The sequence below is a fragment of the Chiloscyllium plagiosum genome, chromosome 12 (genome assembly GCF_004010195.1).
Source record: "Chiloscyllium plagiosum isolate BGI_BamShark_2017 chromosome 12, ASM401019v2, whole genome shotgun sequence".
NCBI lineage: Eukaryota > Metazoa > Chordata > Chondrichthyes > Orectolobiformes > Hemiscylliidae > Chiloscyllium > Chiloscyllium plagiosum.
The window spans coordinates 53,662,727-53,684,908 of NC_057721.1; the positions used below are offsets into that span (position 1 = coordinate 53,662,727).

At 41.9% G+C, this 22,182-nt stretch overlaps 1 pseudogene; it reads right to left on the bottom strand.

Annotated features, from left to right (window-relative positions):
* LOC122555515 overlaps nucleotides 1–22,182 on the bottom strand; it is a 130,223-nt pseudogene that overhangs the window by 17,760 nt on the left and 90,281 nt on the right.

Genomic DNA, 22,182 nt, shown 5'->3' on the forward strand with positions numbered 1-22,182 from the left:
AGACCATCCTGTTTATAGAGGTTCCACCTTCCCCAGAAAGAACCCCAGTTATCCAGATACCGGACTCCCTCCCTCCTGCACCATCCCTGTAGCCACGCATTTAATTGTTCTCTCTCCCTATTCCTCGACTCTCTATCACGTGGCACGGGTACCCAACCAGAGACAACAACTCTGTTCGTTCTCACTCTGAGCTTCCAACCTAGCTCCCTGAAAGCCTGCCTAACATCCTCAGCGCTCCTCCTACCTATGTCATTGGTGCCAATGTGGACCACGACTTCGGGCTGCTCCCCCTCCCCCTTAAGGACCCGGAAAACACGATCAGAGACATCACGTACCCTTGCACCTGGGAGGCAACATAACAAACGTGAGTCTCTCTCGCCCCCACAAAACCGCCTATCTGTGCCCCGAACTACTAAGTCCCCAATTACTATTGCTCTGCTCTTCTCCACCCTTCCCTTGGCCATTTGGGTTCTCGCCCCCACAAAACCGCCTATCTGTGCCCCGAACTACTAAGTCCCCAATTACTATTGCTCTGCTCTTCTCCACCCTTCCCTTGGCCATTTGGGTAAATTACATGCAATGTGTTTATTCTATTAGCTGCTGGTACATGTTGTAGGTTTAACATCAATGAAGGAGAAAGTGAGGGCTGCAGATGCTGGAGATCAGAGATGAAAATGTGTTGCTGGAAAAGCACAGCAGGTCAGGCAGCATCCAAGGAGCAGGAGAATCAACGTTTCAGGCATAAGCCCTTCTTCATCAATGAAACATGGCGAACAACTAAATTAAACAAAAACTACATTATTACATATCCCCTTAGAACTTACACTTCCACACTTCCCAAACAAGACAATGAGTATCAAAGGTGGAATGGTCAACTATGTGAAAACAATTTGCATTTATATAGTGACCTGAACATCCAAATATCTGTCAAGAAGAGGCACAATCATGGCAAAACAACAGAGACAAAGGAGCTATAATGGTGATGATTAAATGCTGAATCAAAGAGGTGGGAAGGACTGTGCAAAAGTGAAAAAAGGAGAAGAAAGACAGAGGGGGTGAAATTATAACTTCCAGAATTCAGGGCCTAGATGCTCAAGACAATTGGTGCCGCAAAGGGAAATGGTGATGCACAAGAAGTCAGAGTCAGTGCAATGAGATAGTTATGTAAGAACATAAAAACATAAGGAATTGGAGCAGGAGTAGGCCATCTGGCCCCTTGAGCCTACTCCGCCAAGCAATATGATTATGGCTGACTTCGTTCGGTTCTTGAGTATCAAGGGGATCAAGGGTTATCGGGAGAAAGCGGGAGAATGTAGTAGAGAAACCCACCAGCCATGACTAAATGGTGGAGCAGACTTGATGGGCTGAATGGCCTATTTTCTGCTTCTATGTCTTATGGTATTATGATTTTTTTGTGGACTCAACTCCACTTACACACCCGTTGACATAACCCCTAATTCCTTTATTGTTCAAAAAATTATCACTTTGCCTTAAAAACATTCAATGAGGTAGCCTCAACTGCTTCACTGGGCAGGGAATTCCAAAGATTCACAACCCTTTGGGTGAAGAAATTCCTCCTCAACTCAGTCCTAAATCTGCTCCCCTTTATTTTGAGGCTATGCTCCTAGCTCTAGTTTCACCCCCAGTGGAAACAACCTCCCTGCTTCTATCTTATCTATTCCCTTCACAATGTTCTATGTTTCGATAAGATCCCCCCTAATTCTTCTAAATTCTAATGGGTATAGTCCCATTCTAGTCCATCTCTCCTCATAAGCAAATCCTCTCAACTCTGGAATGAACCATGTGAACCTCCTCTGCAACCTGTCCAATACAAGTACATCATTTCTCAAATAAGGAGACCAAAACTGCTCACACTACTCCAGGTGTGGTCTCACCAGCATGCTATACAGCTCCAGCATAAACTCCCAGTTTTAAACTCAATCCCTCCAGTACTGAAGGACAATGTTCCAATTGCCTTCTAATTTGCCTGCTGCACCTGCAATTAATTTTTTTTGTGATTCATACCTAGGTCCCATTGCACAATAGCAAATTGCAATTTTCCATCATTTAAATAGTAGTCCATTTTGCTGTTATTCCTACCAGAATGGATGACCTCACATATACCATCATTGTATCCTTGCCCACTCACTTACCTATCTAGAACCCTCTACAGACTTACAGTGCCTTCTGCACACTTTACTTTGACACTCATCTTTGTGCCATCTGTGAACTTTGACACACTACACGTAGTTCCCAACTCCAAATCTTCAATGTAAATTGTAAACAATTTTGGTCCCAACACTGATCCTTGAGGGACACCACTAGTCATTGATTGATAACCAAAAAAAAACACCTTTTTATCCCTACTCTTTGGTTTCTGTTCGTTAACCAATCCTCTATCCATGCTAATATATTACCCATAATGCTGTGCTCCCTTATAACATGCACCAGCCTTTTGTGCGGCACCTTGTTGAATGCCTCCTGGAAATCTAGATACACCACCTTTACTAGTTTCTTGTTGTCTCCTGCATTCATAATGTCCTCAATGAATTCCAGGCAAGTAATTAAAGATTATCTCCCTTTCATGAACCCATTTCAAGAATATAGGTGTTGGTGATGAAGGAATAGTTAGGATTTCTGTACAAATATTACCCAAACATAATTTTTGATCTGACGAGCCAAGTTAACTTGAATCCAATGTGCTTTTAACTTCTTGAAAGTCTCCCATGTGGGATCTTGTCAAAGGCTTTGCTGAAATCCATATAAACTACATCAATTGCATTGCCCTCCTCTACACACCTGATCATCACCTTGAAAACTTCAATCAACTTTTTTAGGCATGTCCTCCCTCTGACAAAGCCACACCATCTCTCCCTGATCAAACCTTCCAAGTGTAGATTAATTCTTTCCTTCCAAATGTTTTCCATTAGTTCCCCAACCACTGATATGAGACTCACTGTAAAATATTATGAAAGTCTATCTTAACTCAGGTTTAGTGAGTGAGCAAAGATTGATAGATTGTGATGAATCCAGTAAAGTGCAATGTCATGCACTTTGATAGGAAGAATAGGAAAAGGCAGACATATTTTTAAATGGAGAGAGACCTAAAAATGTACAACTCAGGAGTATCTGGATGTTCTTGTGCATGAAACACAAGGTCTTATAATGCAGGTTCAGTCTGTATTAAGAAAGCTCATGGAATTTTGACCTGTGTTGTGTGGGGTTTGAAATTTAAAATTAGTCTTTTGACAGTATACAGTGTTGATGAGGATGTGCCTGGAGTAGTATGTATCATTCTGCTTGCTGCTTTTAAAAATGGATGTACTGGCATTGGAGACAGTCAAAAAGACATCCACTCGACTGAGTCCTGCGAGGAAGGGGTTGACACATCAAGAACGGCCAGTTAGGCGTTCATTCCTTTGAGTTCAGAAGAATGAGGAGCAGTCTTATTGAAACATGCACGATTCTGTTGGGGCTTGAGAGGGTAGATGATGAGAAGGTGTGTCCATTCGTGGGGGAATCTTGAACTCGGGAACATTGCTACAGAATAAGGGCGCAGGGAGAGAAAAGGTGCAAAAGAATTTCTCCCAGAGAGTAGGCAATGTTTGGAATTAGCTATCATCCAGTACTACTGAAAGCTTTTAGAATGGAGGTGGATAGATTTTGGAAACATTTGGGAGTTGAGAGCTATGAGGTGATGGCACAAGAGAGGGGATGAGGCCTGTGACAGATTTGCCATGATCCTACTCTCGAGACCCTCATTATTGCTATAGTGACCTTGACACGAGATCATTCTAATTTATTCCCACCAACCCCATTCGTAGATTGAAGTCGTGAAATATCCTTCCGCCTTTGACTTTATTTGCCGCAAATCCTATTCACCGATCGCATCTGTGCACCTGCAATGGCCCATGCTCAAGCAAAACCTTGATTTTAAAACTGTCATCTACATCTCATCATAACTTATCTCTTATCACCCCAGCACTGAGATGGCTGTACTCCTATCACTATAGGTTGCTAGAGCATCCCCAGATTTAATCACTACACCATTGATGGTCAGGGCTTTAGTCATCTATGATCTGGAATTCAATCTGTCAGCATCTCTGACACTTGACCTCATTTTTTTCCTTTGAGTTGCCCCTCATACTTGGCTTATTTGACCATCTATCTTGATATCTGCTGATGGAGCTTGACATCTAATTTTGCTTTATTACTCTTGTAATTTTGTACTACTTCAGAACAATTTATTACAATAAAGATGATATACAAATGTAAGCTGCTTCACTGCAGTTTAAAGTGTGCTGTGTCGAAATGCTGACTGACTTTACAAATGTCGAGGAAAGCATAAATGCCTGGGAATTTAAAAAAATGATTATATGTAACACATAAAGCAAATTATTTCAAAATCCATGAGAAATATGGATAAACATCACCTGGTACAAATTCTGTCAAATATTCAAACCACTGACGTATAGTGGAATCTCCAAAAATGTGAACTTTTTTCCCACGGAGACAGTTTGTAATATTTGCAGGAGTGTTGAAGCGTCGAACATTACAGTTTCTTGACATCCACTAGTCCTGATAATAAAATCCATCTGGTGAAAGCAAGGGTTTGCTGGATACACATCCTCCAAGATTTATGCCTGAAAAGAAAAGCACATGAACTGCGACCCAAACAAAATGCTCTGCATCTGAGGTGGAGGTCATTCCAAATTTTTTTCATTTGGCTCATCATAGTTTCAGGGGCAATAGTGAATCACAAAATAAAGTTTTTTTATTATCACCAAAGTGTGACAAAGAAAAGTAAAACCGTTAAGTTAAATGGCCACAATGGGCCAAAACCTGATTGGCACAGATCTTCCCGTGTGCAGACAGTGAGAGTCTGGATGAACTCAGAAAGATGCATTTCTCAGATGTCCAAATGTACTGACCATGTGGGAATCTCATGGAAAGTTGAAATTTCTGATGGGCACTGACTCTAATTCAGAGTCGGAAACTTCAGAATGGCTTTGTTTTACCTTAACTGTTAGTCATGAAAGGTTAGAGGATTGAAATCTCCCATAACTCTTGATCAAACACTTAGATTGGTTCACAAATATTCATACTGGCCCGCTCTACCCTGCGCATCCAACACAATAATCCCTACCCTGAACACCGAGAACGTCCCCACCCCAGACTGCTCTTGTTTCGCCACACAACCTGAGAGTTGCCAAGTTCCTCTCTGCCAAGCTCAGGCAACTGCTTCTGTCCCTCACTCCCAAAACTCAATACCCCACTCCAACCCAAGATCTGACGTCCCTTGACACATTACCCCCGCACCCATCGTCACCTGCTCTTTCACACGCCCACTTGCTCGTAGAGCTGGGCTTGCAGATTTTGCTGATTTAATTTACTAAATTGACCACTTTTCAAGAAATGTTACAAATACATGTATTTGATTAATCTGAAAGGTCAAGATTTTCTACTGATAGAGTCATAGAGTCATAGAGATGTACAGCATGGAAACAGACCCTTCGGTCCAACCCATCCATGCTGACCAGATATCCCAATCCAATCTAGTCCCACCTGCCAGCACCCGGCCTATATCCCTCCAAACCCTTCCTGTTCATATACCCATCCAAATGCCTCTTAAATGTTAAAATTGTACAGCCTCGACCGCATCCTCTGGCAGTTCATTCCATACATGTACCACCCTCTGCGTAAAAAAGGTGGCCCTTAGGTCTCTTTCATATCTTTCCCCTCTCAACCTAAACCTATGCCCTCTAGTTCTGGACTCTGTGACCCCAGGGAAAAGACTTTGTCTATTTAGCCTATCCATGCCCCTCATAATTTTGTAAACCTCTATAAGGTCACCTTTCAGCCTCCGACACTCCAGGGAAAGCAGCCCAGCCTGTTCAACCTCTCCCTATAGCTCAAATCCTCCAACCCTGGCAACATCCTTGTAAATCTTTTCTGAACCCTTTCAAGTTTCACAACATCTTTCCGTTAGGAAGGAGACCAGAATTGCATGCAATATTCCAACAGTGGCCTAACCAATGTCCTGTACAGTCGCAACATGACCTCCCAACTCCTGTACTCAATATTCTGACCAATAAAGGACAGCATACCAAACGCCTTCTTCACTATCCTATTTACCTGCGACTCCACTTCAAGGAGCTATGAACCTGCACTCCAAGGTCTCTTTGTTCAGCAACAGTCCCTAGGACCTTACCATTAAGTGTATAAGTCCTGCTAAGATTTGCTTTCCCAAAACACATTTTGATTACAGCACTTAATTTGCACAGAACCCTGTCAAACTAGAAATAATAATAATCATTGGCCAGCAACAAGTGTCAAATTAGAAGAAGCTTGTCAATTAGTCTGCAACTAATGGATAAGTAATGAAGAATCCATAGTGAATGAAAGTTGCATGATTATTCATTGGTTAAAATAGACGGTGGTTAAAATAGACGGTGAGAAAAACAGGGACAAACAGACTTCTGAGAACTTAGCAACAACATTCTGAACTTAGTGACTTTGGTATCAAAGCTAAAGGGAAACTTATGAATAATAACATGTTCTTTTAAATTGTGACAATGCTGTCACTTTAACAAGGTTTCTTTGTCCTTAGGGATTTTTCAAGTGAGGTTGTAAGGCAGAGATGCCGAAATGTCTGGAATTGTTTCCTTTAACATTGCCAATGGAGTGGTCAGTTCTCTCAGTTCAGGACTTTTTCCAGTTTGATTGAGTTCAAGCTGTAGCAGAAGTTGCTGCAGTGCAAAAGGTTCCATGCTTCAACAGATATTCCCTGATTGACATTTGTCTCTGAAATCACTCCTGCTTGTAAGAACATGTTTTCGAATATATATCTATTGCCAAGGGGTGTTTTTGTGGGATGTTCCAGGAATTAGAATAGTTCTTTAGTTAAGTTGTATCAAGTCGGTTGAGTTTTCCAATAGCTAGATTATACTAAATCCTATTTTGTTTTCTTTGTCTTTAAATAAATTCTTTTTTGCTTAAAGCCGAGTGGTTTGACCAGCTGCATCACCCTTGCCTTATCCACTCACATCTTCCTTTCAAATACAAAACAGTTAGAGTCTAGGCTACCTTCTTAAACTATTCTGAGAGAGTCTGGCCTGGTCCAGAACAAATGATTAGATTAGATTCCCTACAGTATGGAAACAGGCCCTTTCGCCAACAAGTCCCCACCGATCCTCCAAAGAGTAACCCACCACGACCCATTCCCCACAATTACCCCTAACTAATGCACCTAACACTATGGGCAATTTAGCATGGCTAATTCATCTAACCTGCACATTTTTGGACTGTGGGAGGAAACCAGAGCACCTGGAGGAAATCCACGCAGACACAGGGAGAATGTGCAAACTCCACACAGACAGTTACCCGAGGCTGGAATCGAACCTGGTTGCCTGGCGCTGTGAGGCAGCAGTGCTCAGCACTGAGCCACCACACCTCCCATAAACACATCACAGAAACACTCTAAAACAATTGATCATCTTAGAGTGAGAAAATATGCAAACTCATGGACAGATTAAATGATATTGACAATCAACACATTACTGTTCTTGAGGGAGGAAGTGTGTTCTTGTTTGCTGGCTGGGATTTGAAGCCAGTATTCACGTTGTCTTGTGTGTCTGATAAGTATAACTTCTTTGTCTTTTATTAGTTCCTTACATAGCTGTTAGATGATTATGTTAATTTACTTTATTACACTGAATAAAGTCTGATTTCATTCATTAATTCAATAATTAATGGAACATCTCCTTTAGCATATGATCTAAACTGTTTGTAGAGATTAATTCGTAGCTTTTAATTAGCCTACCTCAACCAAATTATAAATTATCACAACTCCCTTTGAAAATTCACCACATTCACCCACTTTCCGAAGTCACTGTCTAATTAGTTTTGTGTCCTTTAAACTGTGGGTACTTACTGGAGTTCAATACCTACTGCAGTAAAGAGCACAGTTTCTGTGATGATCCACTCTGACGATGGTGTCTGTGTGTTGGACTTTAATTCAGTTGGAAGAACCCTGGGAATGTTGAGTTTGTCAGAAATAGGGAATCTGATCTAGATTGGAAGATGTGGGCTGTTTGTTACTTTTAAAATGAGTTCTGGTTACCAAGGCAAAAGGAAAAGGACTAAGGTCCAGAAATGTTGTGAAGGAGAACCATAAAGGCACTTCATGATGTCAAAGGAACATACAATGCGGAAAAATTAGAAGGTTTAAGTTCTAAGGAAAGGTTGGATGGGTTGGGATTTTTTCACTGGAGCATAGGAGATTGAGAGGTGACCTTGTAGAAGTTGAAATATCATGAGGGGTATCGACAGGGTTAATAGTAGGTGCCTTTTCCCAAAGACAGGCAAGTTCAAGATTCAGGCACAGACTTTGAAAGTGAGAGGAGAGATATTTTAAAAAGACTTTGGGGCAAATTCTGTTTTACACAGAGGGTGGTTTGCATGTGAAATAAACTGGTGGGTGTGGATACAATTGCAAATGTTTAATAGACACTTGGGTAACTATAACAAGAATGGTTTGAAGGGATATGGGTCAGGAGCAGGCAGCCTGGACTAGTTTAGTTTGGAATGATGTTCAGCATGGATTGATTGGACTGTTTCCGTGCTGGGTGACTCTATAACACGGTCTCTTGAAACAACAAAAACCTGAAAAAAATAATTCTAGGTTGATAGACTCGGACAGTGATCTAGCAGGGGATGTACTGCACCGCTGGAAGCATCACCTTTCAGCTGTAATAAACCAAACATTGCTTTATCCTTCCTCCCAGGTGAATACAAAAGATCCCACCTTACTACTTTGTAGAAGGGCATAGGAGTTCACCCGGGCATCCTGGTCAATACTGTCCTTCAATTAATAGTAATAGCACAGGCTCTGTGGGTATTAGCTCAGTGCATTTAATTTCTTTATAATGCACTAAATTGTCTGCTGCATTTCCACACATTGCATTACAGTGATGACCAGTGATGCAGAATTCAGAACAGGGCACATGACTCTCGACATGACTCTATCCTCATTAAGAGATATACTCCCAAAGTGGAGCAGGATTAAACCAACACATATTTTAACGTAAAGTTCCTACAAACGGGCCATTTCCACAATAATCTCCCAGCTGCTGGCGACAGGTTAAAAAATAGCTAAGCCTGAAAATAATTTTTAAATTAATTGAGCACAATGTATTTTAATGACCCATCGCATATCAACATTGCTGGCTGGCCAACATTATCCAGAGGTGACTCAAAGAAATAATTACTCCGCTCACAGTGTAATTGAGGCGGACATTCCTCAACATTATTAACGATTCGACTTGTCCTTATTTGTTCACTTCTGTTTAAACTCTTCCATTTCAGAACTAATTCTCATGAATTTATTGAGAAAACCAATTCACCATTTTTTAAAAGTAGTAACGTTTTTCACTTGGATCATTTTTTCAAGTATACATATTCACACCTGGGAAGGATTTACCTGCCCTACGGATCTTTTTCACATCTCCACCAGCTTTCCAACAGGTTTCATTCTGTTCTGAAGAAGGGTCACTGGGATCGAATCGCTGACCCGACTTTCTCTGCGCAAATGCCACCAAACCTGCGGAGTTTCTCTTGCAATTTTTGTTCCTGTTTCCGATTTCCTTCCCACTTCTTTCACTCTCCTGGATTCAATCTATTAACGTACACTGCTCAGAGTTTGGTTTTTCAGAGTACATTCAGTTCTGTCAAAACACTTCGATAAATGAATTCAGAATTGCTGTACGTCAGTAACCAATTTATACAAATTGATTCATAAGACCATAAGATTCCTGCTAAATGTGGATACAGCATTTCCGCGTCCCGCATTGAGATCAACACCAGCACATACCGTTGTGTGTTGAGTTTTGCTTTTCGTCCGAGGGAGAGCAGGCGCCACTCCGATCGATTTCGATGGGAAAGTCGGTGGGATATGCAATGTTCATAAAATGTCAACCATTAGTAGATAATAGTTATCACACGAAGGATTCCCTCAGTCATAAACCTATTATTATACAGTTGTATATCTGCTGGTATATCTCTGATTCACAGAAAGAAACGGAAATACATTTCAACACAAACTAAAAGAAGATTTTGAGGCATTGTCCCCGTTTTAAAAAAGCTGCTTACTTTGCGTTTACTCAGGAGCCCACGGCGACATTACCGCTCAGGGAGAGAAAGAATCCGAGGAAGAAACCTGGCAAATGTTTGCTCAAGAAGCAGCTGTATAAACTAAAAGGAAAATTGCTGTATAAACTCTGCTCTATGGCATGGACAAATAATAACATGTAAATGACTAAATGTTATTTTCACAAGTTGTGGTTATGGCAGGCTGAGCATTGTTACATGGACTATGGCATTGATCTTATAAAGGGGCTGGTTGGAACCTTCTAATAGACAATAGGTGCAGGAGTTGGCCATTCTGCCCTTTGAGCCTGCACCACCATTCGTTATGATCATGGCTGATCATCCTCAATCAGTATCCTGTTCCTGCCTTATCTCCATAACCCTTGATTCCACTATCATTGAGAGCTCTATCCAACTCTTTCTTAAACAAATCCAGAGACTGGGCCTCCACTGCCCTCTGGGACAGAGTATTCCACACACCCACCACTCTCTGGGTGAAGAAGTTTCTCCTCATCTCGGTCCTAAATGGCCTACTCCTTATTTTTAAGCTGTATCCTCTGGTTCAGGACTCACCCATCAGTGGAAACATGTTACTTGCCTCCAGAGTGTCCAATCCTTTAATAATCTTATATGTCTTAATCAGATCCCCTCTCAGTCTTCTAAATTCAAGGGTATACAAGCCCCGTCGCTCCAATCTTTCAACATAAGGTCGTCCCAACATTCCAGGAATTGACCTCGTGAACCTACGTTGCACTCCCTCAATAGCCAGAATGTCTTTCCTCAAAGTTGGAGACCAGAACTGCACACAATATTCCAGGTGTGGTCTCACCAGGGCCCTGTACAGCTGCAGAAGAACCTTTTTGCTTCTATAAAAAATCCCTCTTGTTATGAAGGCCAGCATGCTATTAGCTTTCTTCACAACCTGCTGTACCTGCATATTGGCCTTCATTGACTGGTGTACAAGAACACCCAGATCTCTTTGTACTGCCCCTGTACCTAACTTGACTCCATTTAGGTAGTAGTTGAAACTTTATTGCTGGAACAGCACAGCAGGTCAGGCAGCATCCAGGGAACAGGAGATTCGACGTTTCGGGCACAGGCCCTTCTTCAGGAATGAGCAGAGAGTGTTCAGCAGGAGAAGATAAAAGGTAGGGAGGAGGGACATGGAGGACTCTAAAAATGATGCTTTGGCGGTCATCTTTCAAAATTCTTATGGATTGGGGGCTAGCTAATGTGACCTCTCAATTTTGAAAATGAGGTAGAGAGAAAACGGGGAACAACAGGCCACTTAGCCTGACATTGATAGTGGGGAAAGTGCTAAAGTCCATTATAAAAGATTCAGTAGCTGAATACTTGGAAAACAGGGAGAGGGTCAGACACAGTCAGAATGGACTTCGGATAGGGAAGTCATGCTTGACAAATCTACTGGAATCTTTCAATGATTTAACACATGGATTTGAAAAGGGAATGTGGTTTACTTGGACTTTCAGAAGGCTTTCAATAATGTCCAATAAAAGAGATTAGCAAGTAATATTAGAGCACATGTGATTGGCTGTAATGTACTGATATGAAGAGAGAACTGGATGGCAGACAGAAAACAAAAAGCAGGAATATATTAAGTTTTTTCCAAGTGGAAAGTACTGAATCATGGAGAAACACAGAATAGTGTTTGATCTATGTTGGAGTTGTGAGACCGATTTCTTACATGATTTAAGATTCTTTTCTATCTCCCTGATGTAATCCATCTCAGACGTTGTGAGCACTTTGGTAACTGGAGGATTATTTAAAGCTTCATTTACTTTCATTGGTGTTTGAAATAATACAGTATTATTCCCACTTCTGAGTTGTGGTTCAACAGGGCACATTTATTACTAACCGTGGTTACAGTAGCTGTTATTGCATTTCCAGCAGATGTTTGGTTAAATAAGGAGGCCACTTTAGCTCTTGATCTTCTTCAAAAGGATGATTTGTCCTAAAACAGATAGCAGGGACTTGCATAACAACACTGCCCAAATCTAAGAGTACAGGATGATCTAAATCTATTAAATGGTGTGGAGGAGCTGCTGTTGGACTGGGGTAGACAAAGTTAAAAATCACACAACACCAGGTTATAGTGTTCAGAAAGCTAGTGCTTCCAAATAAACCTGTTGGATTATAATCTGGTGTTGCGTGATTTTTAAATCTATTAAATGGACTAGTGGGTTCCTCCTCTTTGACTATATCATGAAAGGGCAAACCAAGATTCAGTATTCTCTGTGGTGGTTTTTCACCTTCATCTATGGCACCTCTTTTCCCACCATTTGTAGCTTTGCCTTTGAGAGAATGAAGAGTCTGCATTAGCATTCTAGAATCCTTGTATAGAATGTCTGTAGTTCAGAGTAATGTCTGTTATATTGACAGGGTATTCAGTGTTTCTGGAATATACATTTTCTGGATTCTCATTTTCTCATTTCTGAAGGCTTCCCATTTTCCAGCCGTCCCTTTACCTGCGAACATCTGCTCCCAATCAGCTTTTGAAAGTTCTTGCCAAATACAGTCAAAATTGGCCTTTCTGCAATTTAGAACTTCAAATTTTAGATCTGGTCTACCCTTTTCCATCACCATGTTAAAACTAATAGAATTATGGTCGCTGGCCCCAAAGTGCTCCCACACTGACACCTCAGTCACCTGCCATGCCTTATTTCCCAAGAGTAGGTCAAGTTTTGCACCTTCTCTAGGAGGTACATCTGTACAACTGTTTGTACAGGCCACTTCTACCCTAAAAGAGATTCCAATGATCCAAAAATGTGAATCCTTCTCCCAAACACCAGCTCCTCAGCCATGCATTCATCTGCTCCGTCCTCCTATTCTTGCCCTCACTACCTCATAGCACCGGGAGTAATCCAGATGTTACTACTCTTGAGGACCTCCTTTTTAAATTTCTGCCTAACTCTCTGTAATCTCCCTTCAGAATCTCAACCTTTTCCCTTCTCAAGTCATTGGTTCCAAAGTGGACAATGACCTCCTGCTGGCCCCTCTCCCCCGTAAGAGCATTCTGCGCCCTCTCTGAGACATCTTGATCCTGGCACCAGGGAAGCAACACACCATTCTGACTTTTCACTGTTGGCCATAGAAATGTCTGTCTGTACCTCGGACTGGAGAGTCCCGGAACACAATTGATCTCTTGGAACCCGACATACCCCTCGTTGCATTAGAGCCAGTCTCAATACCAGAAACTTGGCTGTTTGTGCTACGTTCCCCGTTGAATTGATCACCCCCTTACATTTTCCAATACAGCAGATATAATTAACCCTTTACAGTATCTTGAGAAATGCCTGCAACGAGTCCTGGAACTCAGATAACTTATTTCCAGCAACCTCAGCGATCTACCTTTGTGCTAGAGTTGACTCCAACCAGAAAGATATTTCCCACTGAAGTCCTTTGATTTCATGATTGTTAAACCCTGTGATAACATATTCATTAGAAAACTGATTACAGGAACAGTCACTCTCTCCTCACCTAGGCTTTGTATATCTGGAGCTGCTTGGTTGCAGTAAAACCCAAACTCAGTGTTAGGAAATAAATGGTTGCTGAGTATGTGGAGCTTGTTACTTGCCCTCACAAGTTGGCTATCATGATCCAACCCATGATCTTTCCGTTGCCAGGTTAAAATCATAGAATCCCTACAGTGCTAAAAGAGACCATTTGGCCCATTGGGTCTGCATCAACCCTCTGAAGAGCAAGCCACCCAGAGCCAGGCCCTTACCAGACCTCTATAACCCTGCATTCACACCTCCAGACACTACAGGACAATTTAGCAATGGCAATCCACCTAACCTGCACATTTTTGGATTGTGCGAGGAAACCTGAGCACCTGATGGAAACCCATACAGGCAGTCGCCCCAAGGCTGGAATTGGACCTGGGCCCCTGGCACTGTGAGAGCTAACCACTGAGCCACTGTGTTGCCCACATTGATGAGTAGGAAGAAGTGCATCACTAAAGGCCACACTTAAGGAAGAAGGGGAAAAGAAGCTGCAACATAGGAATTCCTTTCTGCCCAGGTTGTAATTCAAGTATGACCCTCATGACTTAACCCAAAACCCATACTCAGTATCAGTCCCAAATTTCTGGCCATACCTCTGTCAATGTTACCTCATCATTTTGATTACAAAGCAAATAAAGTCTATCACAAAAATACAGACTCAAAACCAAAATCATCTCATAAACCAGTTTACATTCACAGACCATGTAAATTCCAATCATGGTGAGATGTGCTCACTGACATTTGTGTCTCTGGGGTTTTCCTGGTCAGCTATGAACATCTCTCCTCCTTTTCCACTAAGGTCATCAGCACAGCACATTGGAAAACCTGGGAACTCAAACTCTCTTACATTCAGCCATCGTTTTCTTTGTCTCAGAACAAATTGAGCTGAGAAAGTGAATTTTGATTGTGATGTGGACTTTGCCTCCAGTGGGGTATTTGTATCTGATGTGACAATGCTTGTGTTAATTTCTATAACATAAGTACTAAATGTTGATAATGTGCTACTTAAAGATTCAGAAAACCTACATTACAACTCCTGATACATGGAAATATTACAGCCACAGGAACTTCAGTGTGTTGTCTAATATTAAGCTGTGCAGTTACAATGAGTAGCACACTTTCACCAATGTTTCCTTCATTGATCCGGCCCAGGTATGTTGGCTTCCAAAACCTTTATTTCCTCAGATCACATGCTGTGGTAAAGTAATGGTATTACTTTTAAAGGAATGTTTAAAACATGCTGTCAGATGTAATTCCACATCCTGGATTTTGCAAAAACTTCAAAAAATTATCCCAAACAGATACACATAATTCTACATATAAAAATGGGGTCAATTCAACAATTATAAAACCTGGTAAAACAGAGGTTATAAGGCTAACAATTGAAACTTTGATATTAAGGTTTGGAGATTTGACAATGTATTCTGTTCTGTTGATTATGTGTCTATCTGCAGGCGAATATGTTGTCCATAGCTGCTTTTGGTCAACACCTTAGTTTTCTTGCTGCTTCTGAGACTCAACACCACTGAACAATCATCATTCTCAGAGCACTCTCTTCATGACTAATTCATGTGTTGCTCTTTGGACTGAGCTGTCTTCTGTACCTTCACCATGATCAGGAGCAACTTCAAATGATGAGGGCTTATTGCATATTACATAAAATTGTACTGGTATCCAAATATATGTACAGCAAATCTTTTATGAACTGACACCAATGGGACCAGAAGTGTACTGGTTGATCAAGAGGTCCACATAATCAATGTAAAAGCACGTACTCAGCAATAGAGATGTAATGCAGGGGTATACACATCACTGTTATCCTTTATTTACAGCATAAATCACTGAAATAATAATGCAGAGAGTCTCTCACTCACACCCTCAGCTGATATTATGGAGATCATGAAAATACAATAAGGTTTGCTGTGTTATAGCTGTATAATTTCTGCCAGTTTCTCAAGCGTTTATCTCCGTTCGTAAAGTGCTGATTAAGACAAAGTTTGCTGTATTTTTTTTTCCGGTTCGCACCCTTTGCACCGTGTAAAGTAATTCTCTCACAAAAACTGAATTTGCTGAAAAGGCTCAGCGGGTCTAGCAGCATCTGTGAAGAGAAATCACAGTCAACATTTCAGGTTGAGTGACTCTTCCTCAGAATAATAATCCTCTACCTGGTCATCATCACGCATCTCTTTCATTCCCCCATCTCTGAAGAAAAATGCCTGTCTCGGAATGGATGGGCAATTGGTTGCTGGGCATATTCATTCACTTTTGCCTTCTAAGCATAAGTTGTGTTGGAGATGGCAGTCCCTTCATCATTGGTGTTGCATGAAAAGACAGCAATACAATGCTAGAATGTTGATTTGTTGCTCAACAATTTATGATCATTAGTTTCATAGAATATAACATTCATTTTGCTGGACTGTTTAAAGAAAAATTGTGAGGTAATATTGTAATATCAGTTGTGAACGAATTGCGATTCATTGTCAAACATAATCTATTCCCCAATACCAAATAATCAGAAAATAGCAGCCATCATGGTATGTGACTAAGCAATTAACACAATTCAGTGGCTTGCGAGGCCTTTTCAGAGGGCACTTGAAAGTCACATTGCTGTGGGTCTGGAGTCACATATAGGCCAGACCATGTGAGGATGGCAGATTTCCTTGCCTGGCGGACATTAGTGAGCTTAATGAACTTTTCCTGACAACTGACAATGGTTATCAGTGGATTCTTAATTCCAGATATTTTGTTTTATTTGAATTCAAACTCCACCATCTGCCATGGCATGATTTGGACTACCAGAATATTAACTGAGTTTCTGGATTAATGGTCTCATGATATTACAACCAGGCCATGTCCTCCCCAGGAATGTACTGCAGCAACACAAGAAGGCAGCAGCTCACTCCCACTTTCTCAAGGGCTACTCAGGATGGACAACAAACACTGGTTAGTCAGCAATGCCCAGGTACCATGAGTGAATAAAAAAGCTGTTGAAGAATGTAAAGCTTGGAGAAGTAACTTGTCACAAGATGGAAGCTTCCCTATGCACTGTGAGTAAGTTAGTTATTAGTTTTAGTCTAAATAGTGGATGGATCAGGTTGTGGATGTAAACATTCCCTCTGCTGTTGGAGTTTTTACATTGTGCTTGCATGACATGCATTCAGGATCATTGAATATTCTGATGCAGCCCCAGATAGTACAGATACACATGTTAGCAGTCTTGTGTGTTGTCCTTTTTCTTATTTGATACAGGTTGCACTGCTCTTGCAATGCACTTATTGTTACCACATGGGGATAGACAGCTGAATTAAATCAGCCTTTTGCAATTAATGCATTACATTTAAAACCTTTAAAATCCCTCAAAATTGACCCCAAAGTTGCCTAAACAGATGCTTTGAAGAACCAATCACAGACTTTATGAATACTCAATTCCAGATACCACTTTGGACCTTAAGCAAAAGAGTTAGCAATTTATTGACAGTATAGTACCATTAGCACAGCAAAAATGAAAGAAAAAGTAACCTAATTGGTTCTGTGCTTTAAACCCAAAACATTGTTTTCCATTTACACAAAAGACAGACAGACAAACACACACGGTTAAAGAATAAATGAAAGAAAATAACTTCAGTGGTTTTCACTGGGAGTTGTTCCACAGGCATTGACGATAATCTCTTGTTTCATATTCTAAAGATTTTGATTAGGGTCACCTTTACAATTCACTCAGATGAAGACAGTAACACTTATAACTATTTTCCAAGCTCCAAGATGTGCTCATGAGAGGTTAGGCATGGATCTTTCAAATTTACATGATATAACATCAACAATCAGACTATTTCTCACTTAAAACACAGTCCAAAATCCAATTCAAATTCTGATCACTCCCTGACTCACTGGCCATCGCCTCCTCTGTGTCCCACTTATCATTCAACATTTACCATCTGCTTGAGCATAAGGTCTTTTCCTGACTTGCTGGAGCCAATTTCCAGGTCGTAACTTTGTAAATAACCAATTTCTGCTGTCTTTTTAGACATAATGTTCTTCCTAGGTGACAAAGCATCTGCTGAAACTTTGCTCACATCATGAAATCATGGAAAGAGACAGAATTTTGGACCTAAGATGAATTTTTACAGCTGACCCTGAGATTACTTGGACTTCACAGCCAATCAAAGGGATTATTTTGGAATGTTGAATGACATGGTTAAGATTCTTGAGGTCAGGATTTTTAGTCGGGAGAATTGATCAATGCACAGGGTCCACGTGAGGAATTTTGTGAAAATGGAAATCTTTAACTCGTACTGTATGTGCTTGCTGCCCCTTAAAGAGCCTCACAGCACACATAAATAAATCTCACTGCCAGAGAAAAAAGATGCTTATTCTCTCCATTCTGAGTGCGTAGTCGATCTTTGTTGTTTTATCTGTGCACTCATGATGTGGATGAGGAAGGAAGGTAACATAGGTTTCACAGAGTGAGTCACAGGCTTGGCCTGTCAATCTTGGTGATCACATAATTCCCACCGAAAACACACACCCAGTCATGGTTTGTATTTGCCTTGACCTCCATGTCAATCCCATCGGTTTGATCATCCCACGACCTCACCCCATCTCTTTTTGTAAAATGCTCATCAACTTACTATATCCCCTGAGCTCTTGTAATACACTTGAGTGATGTTAATGTGATTATGCCTCTCCCAATGAAGTCAGAGTGTTGATGACAATTAGTGCCACCTCTCCACCCCCTTGCTCTTGCATGCTCTATGTCTCTCACACTTACATGTTAAACTGCCTCCATTCACAATCACTGTCCTACTTGCATCGCAGTCTGCTGCCACCAACCCCTACATCCCCAAAACAACCGCTGCTCCTGTAGAGATTCGCTCGCAACAGTCGTCTTGAGTTGGGTAAACATTTCTGGCATCAAGCCACTATTTGGGTAGTTTGACAAGCTTGATCCTGCCGTCCGTGTCCAGTATGTGGAAAGAATGCATTACCTTTTTCAGACCAATGACCATTCATTGGTCTGAATGACCAATGACTGAATGACTAGGACTGACAACTACTGCACTGAGTAGTTTTCATGATAGCGTGTGTACCTGCAACTTTATTGATTATTAGGAGAACAACTTTCCCTGAGGCACCAGATACTAAAACCTTTCAAGAGTTGATGGGTTTAGTTCAGGAATATTATGAACCCAAGCCTCCTCTAATTCTGAGACAATATCGGTTTTACTTGGCAGTTCAAGAACCTGGGGAATCCATATTGAGATTTTTAATGAGGTTAAAATGACTAGCATCTGATTTTGGTTTGACCCGAAGTATGATGCTAAGAGACCATTTGGTATGTGGGATTAATGATGTGATCCATGCAAAAATGCAAACTAGCTGAAGCCCAACAAGACATCAAACAGGCACTAGCTGGATTTGTCATCAGAAAATGTAGCAAGTGAAGCTTATGAGTTACAGGATGTTGTGATGTAAGTGGACACCCTCACCAGGTTGACTGAGTTTGAATGAAGATATTTGCATAGCCTCAGTCAGGACATATCCTGAGCAGAGGTACTCTAGATCAGCCCACAGCAAAAAGGCAAACTAAAGCCAAGCCTCGGATAAACAGTTAAAGTTTTATCAAGGGTACGGTCCGCAAGCTGTTGTAGTTGCTGACTCAAGACAGCAAATGAGTTCCACTCGACCTGAACTGAGTAAAAGGACTCATAGGTGAGTATTCAGGAGAGTGCACACCCTGGGGAGTCCACATACAGCGAGTGTGGAACAATTAAATTGCTTAGCAATCTGCAAATCAGAACCAATCAAAATAAATGGCCACCAGGTTCCAATGGAGGTTGACACCAGAATGGCTATATCGGTGATGGGCAACACTAATTATATTTACTGTGAATTGGGTCAGTTCACCTTTGTGGGGATTTCAAGCAAACAGTAAATGGCTTTTCACAGCTGGGTACACACCCAATCCCTCGCATAGAGGATTTATAAGATAATTGGCAGGGGGATGCAGTCCTCCACGAAGCTGTTGTGATTAAATGAGGAATCCCAGAATTATGTTATAATGAATACCCATAAGGGTTTGGACCAATATACGAGAATGCCTTTTGGGTATCACCAACCTGTGCCATTTTCCAATGGAGAATATTTTACAGGTCACCATGTGGATGATGTGCTAACAACCAGAAAGTACAATAAAGAGCATCTAGAGTATTTGACCATAGTGCTTAATGTTTATCCAAGGCAGGTGTGTGTCTTTGGAAAGAAAAATGTGTTCCATGCATTCCAAGTTACCTACTTGGGCTACAGAGTCACCAAGACTGGGTTACACATGTCAGAAGATAAATGAAGAAGATCAAAGGTGTCCTGGCTCCCATGTCTATACTGGAGCTTTGGTCTTTCCTTGGGTTGGTGCATTATTACAGAAAGTTCACACATAACCTGGTCTGCATCCTGGCACCCTTACATCTGCTATTGAAAAAGGGTCAATGTTCTTGGAGCCAAGATGTAGCCTTTAGGGAAGTGAAGGAAGAGCTATTGTCATCTAAGATGTTGGCCCAATACAATCCCTTGTGTGATCTGGCGCTGACATGCGATGCCTCCCCATTTGGCATTGCAGTAGTATTGGTCTACCAGTGGCCTCGAGGAGAGGAACACCTGTTCGCATCTGCTTCCTGGACTTTTGCTGATGCCAAAACAAAACATACCCAGACAGAGAAGGAAGGTTCGACGGTCATCTTTCATGTGAGGAAGTTCCACCAATACCTTAATGTAAATTTGTAATAATGATGAACCACAAACCCCTGCCTGGCCTACTTAAAGAAAGCAAGGCAGCACCGCCCATAGTTCCATGTCGAATTCAGCAGTGGGCCCTTATTCTCAGTCCATACAATTACAAGTTGGATGAGTGGCTAGGAGGCCAAGTAGCCAGTGTAGATGCTTTGTGCCGCCTCCCATGGGCAGATACATTGCCAGTGCTGCCTCAGCTGGAAGACTTCATTTTGGTTTTAAATTTTCTGGATATCCTTCTGGTCACCGCTGACAATAATCTGACTGTGGACACTAAATGATCGCATCCTAGCAAAACTAAAACAGCTGGTGTTGATGGAAGAAACAAAAGGGTTATCGGAGCCAGAATTGAAAACTTTCTGGGCCCGGCAAGACTAGATCACCATAGAGAACACCATATTATTATGGGGAGAAAATGTGATTGACTCAAGTAAAGGCCACCACCAGGCACTGGCTGAGCTCCACCAGGGTCATCCAGGGGTTTGAAAAATGAAGATGTTGGCAGGACATTATGTCTGGTGGCTACGATTGGATGTTAACATAGCTGTGTTGCAGAGGCAGTGCCCAGGGTGCCAACGAGGACAGACATTACGGCCAGCAACTCTTCCACATTTGTGGAATTAGCCGAGTAAACCCTGGACTCAGTTACACACCGACTATGCTGGTCCTTTAGTGTACTCTATGTTTTTAATTGTATATGGGTGCCCATTCAAAGTGCCCATGCCCAAAGTGCCCATGCCTATAGCTTCACTCAAAACCAAACTGACCCAGTTCCTGTTTGATTGTAGGACCAACCCCAACACAAGTACAGGGATAGCTTCAAGAGAGTTGTTGAATCAGAGAATACTCCAGACCAGGTTAAATGTAATCTTCCCAGACCTGGTGGTGGGGCTGGTGAAACTGCAATCCTGCTGCAGGCCTCCTCTAAGTGAGAGAGACAGTTTACATCAGAGGACATAGTTTGGTGTCGAAACCACGGGAATGGCCCCGCATGGGTATGAGGCAGGATTGGCACGATGTTGGCTCCCATGATGTACAATGTTCGGGTTAGTGAGGTTGACCTGAGCGAACATGGACATAAAAGCTGCTACCTCGCAAACGGGGTAGGAACAAAACATACCCTGGCCCTCCGAACAGCCAGAAAGGCTGTTGCTTCTCTCCCTCAATTGAGTGTCAAGGAAACCTCAGAGCCCGAGATAGATGCAGCCAATGTCACAGCCTCGCTACTGTTACCATCTGAAGAAAGAGAGGAAATTCTTCTGAAATGGTCCAGGTGCAAAAGACAGGTCATGGTCTGGTACACACACTGCCATGTTGGGGGAACAAGACTGGGTGAAAATATCACAGGAAAAACTACGAGAGAAAAAACAAGCCTGAACTTCAAGGGATCAGGTGTAGTGATTGAAGCAGATTGGACAGATGGATCTCACTGAGTATGAGTTCCCTAATTGGGACTGTCAACCTGGGCCAATCAGGGAATCCCGGATGATAGATAAATACAGGGGTCTCCAAGGTCGCGACGTTCCGCCTTCAGACCTTGCGGCGATACCTTTACGTCGAGCCTCCTCCTAGGTGATGCGCCCTGGCGACGTATTTTTTCCGCCAGGTGCGTAACCCCAACTACGACACGCAGCTCCTGTTCGTCGACCGTGACGGTTTGCAGGTCGCCCTCAAGACGCTGCCTGTCTTTTACCAGGACCTGATCACTGTCTGGAACATAGTCGAATCG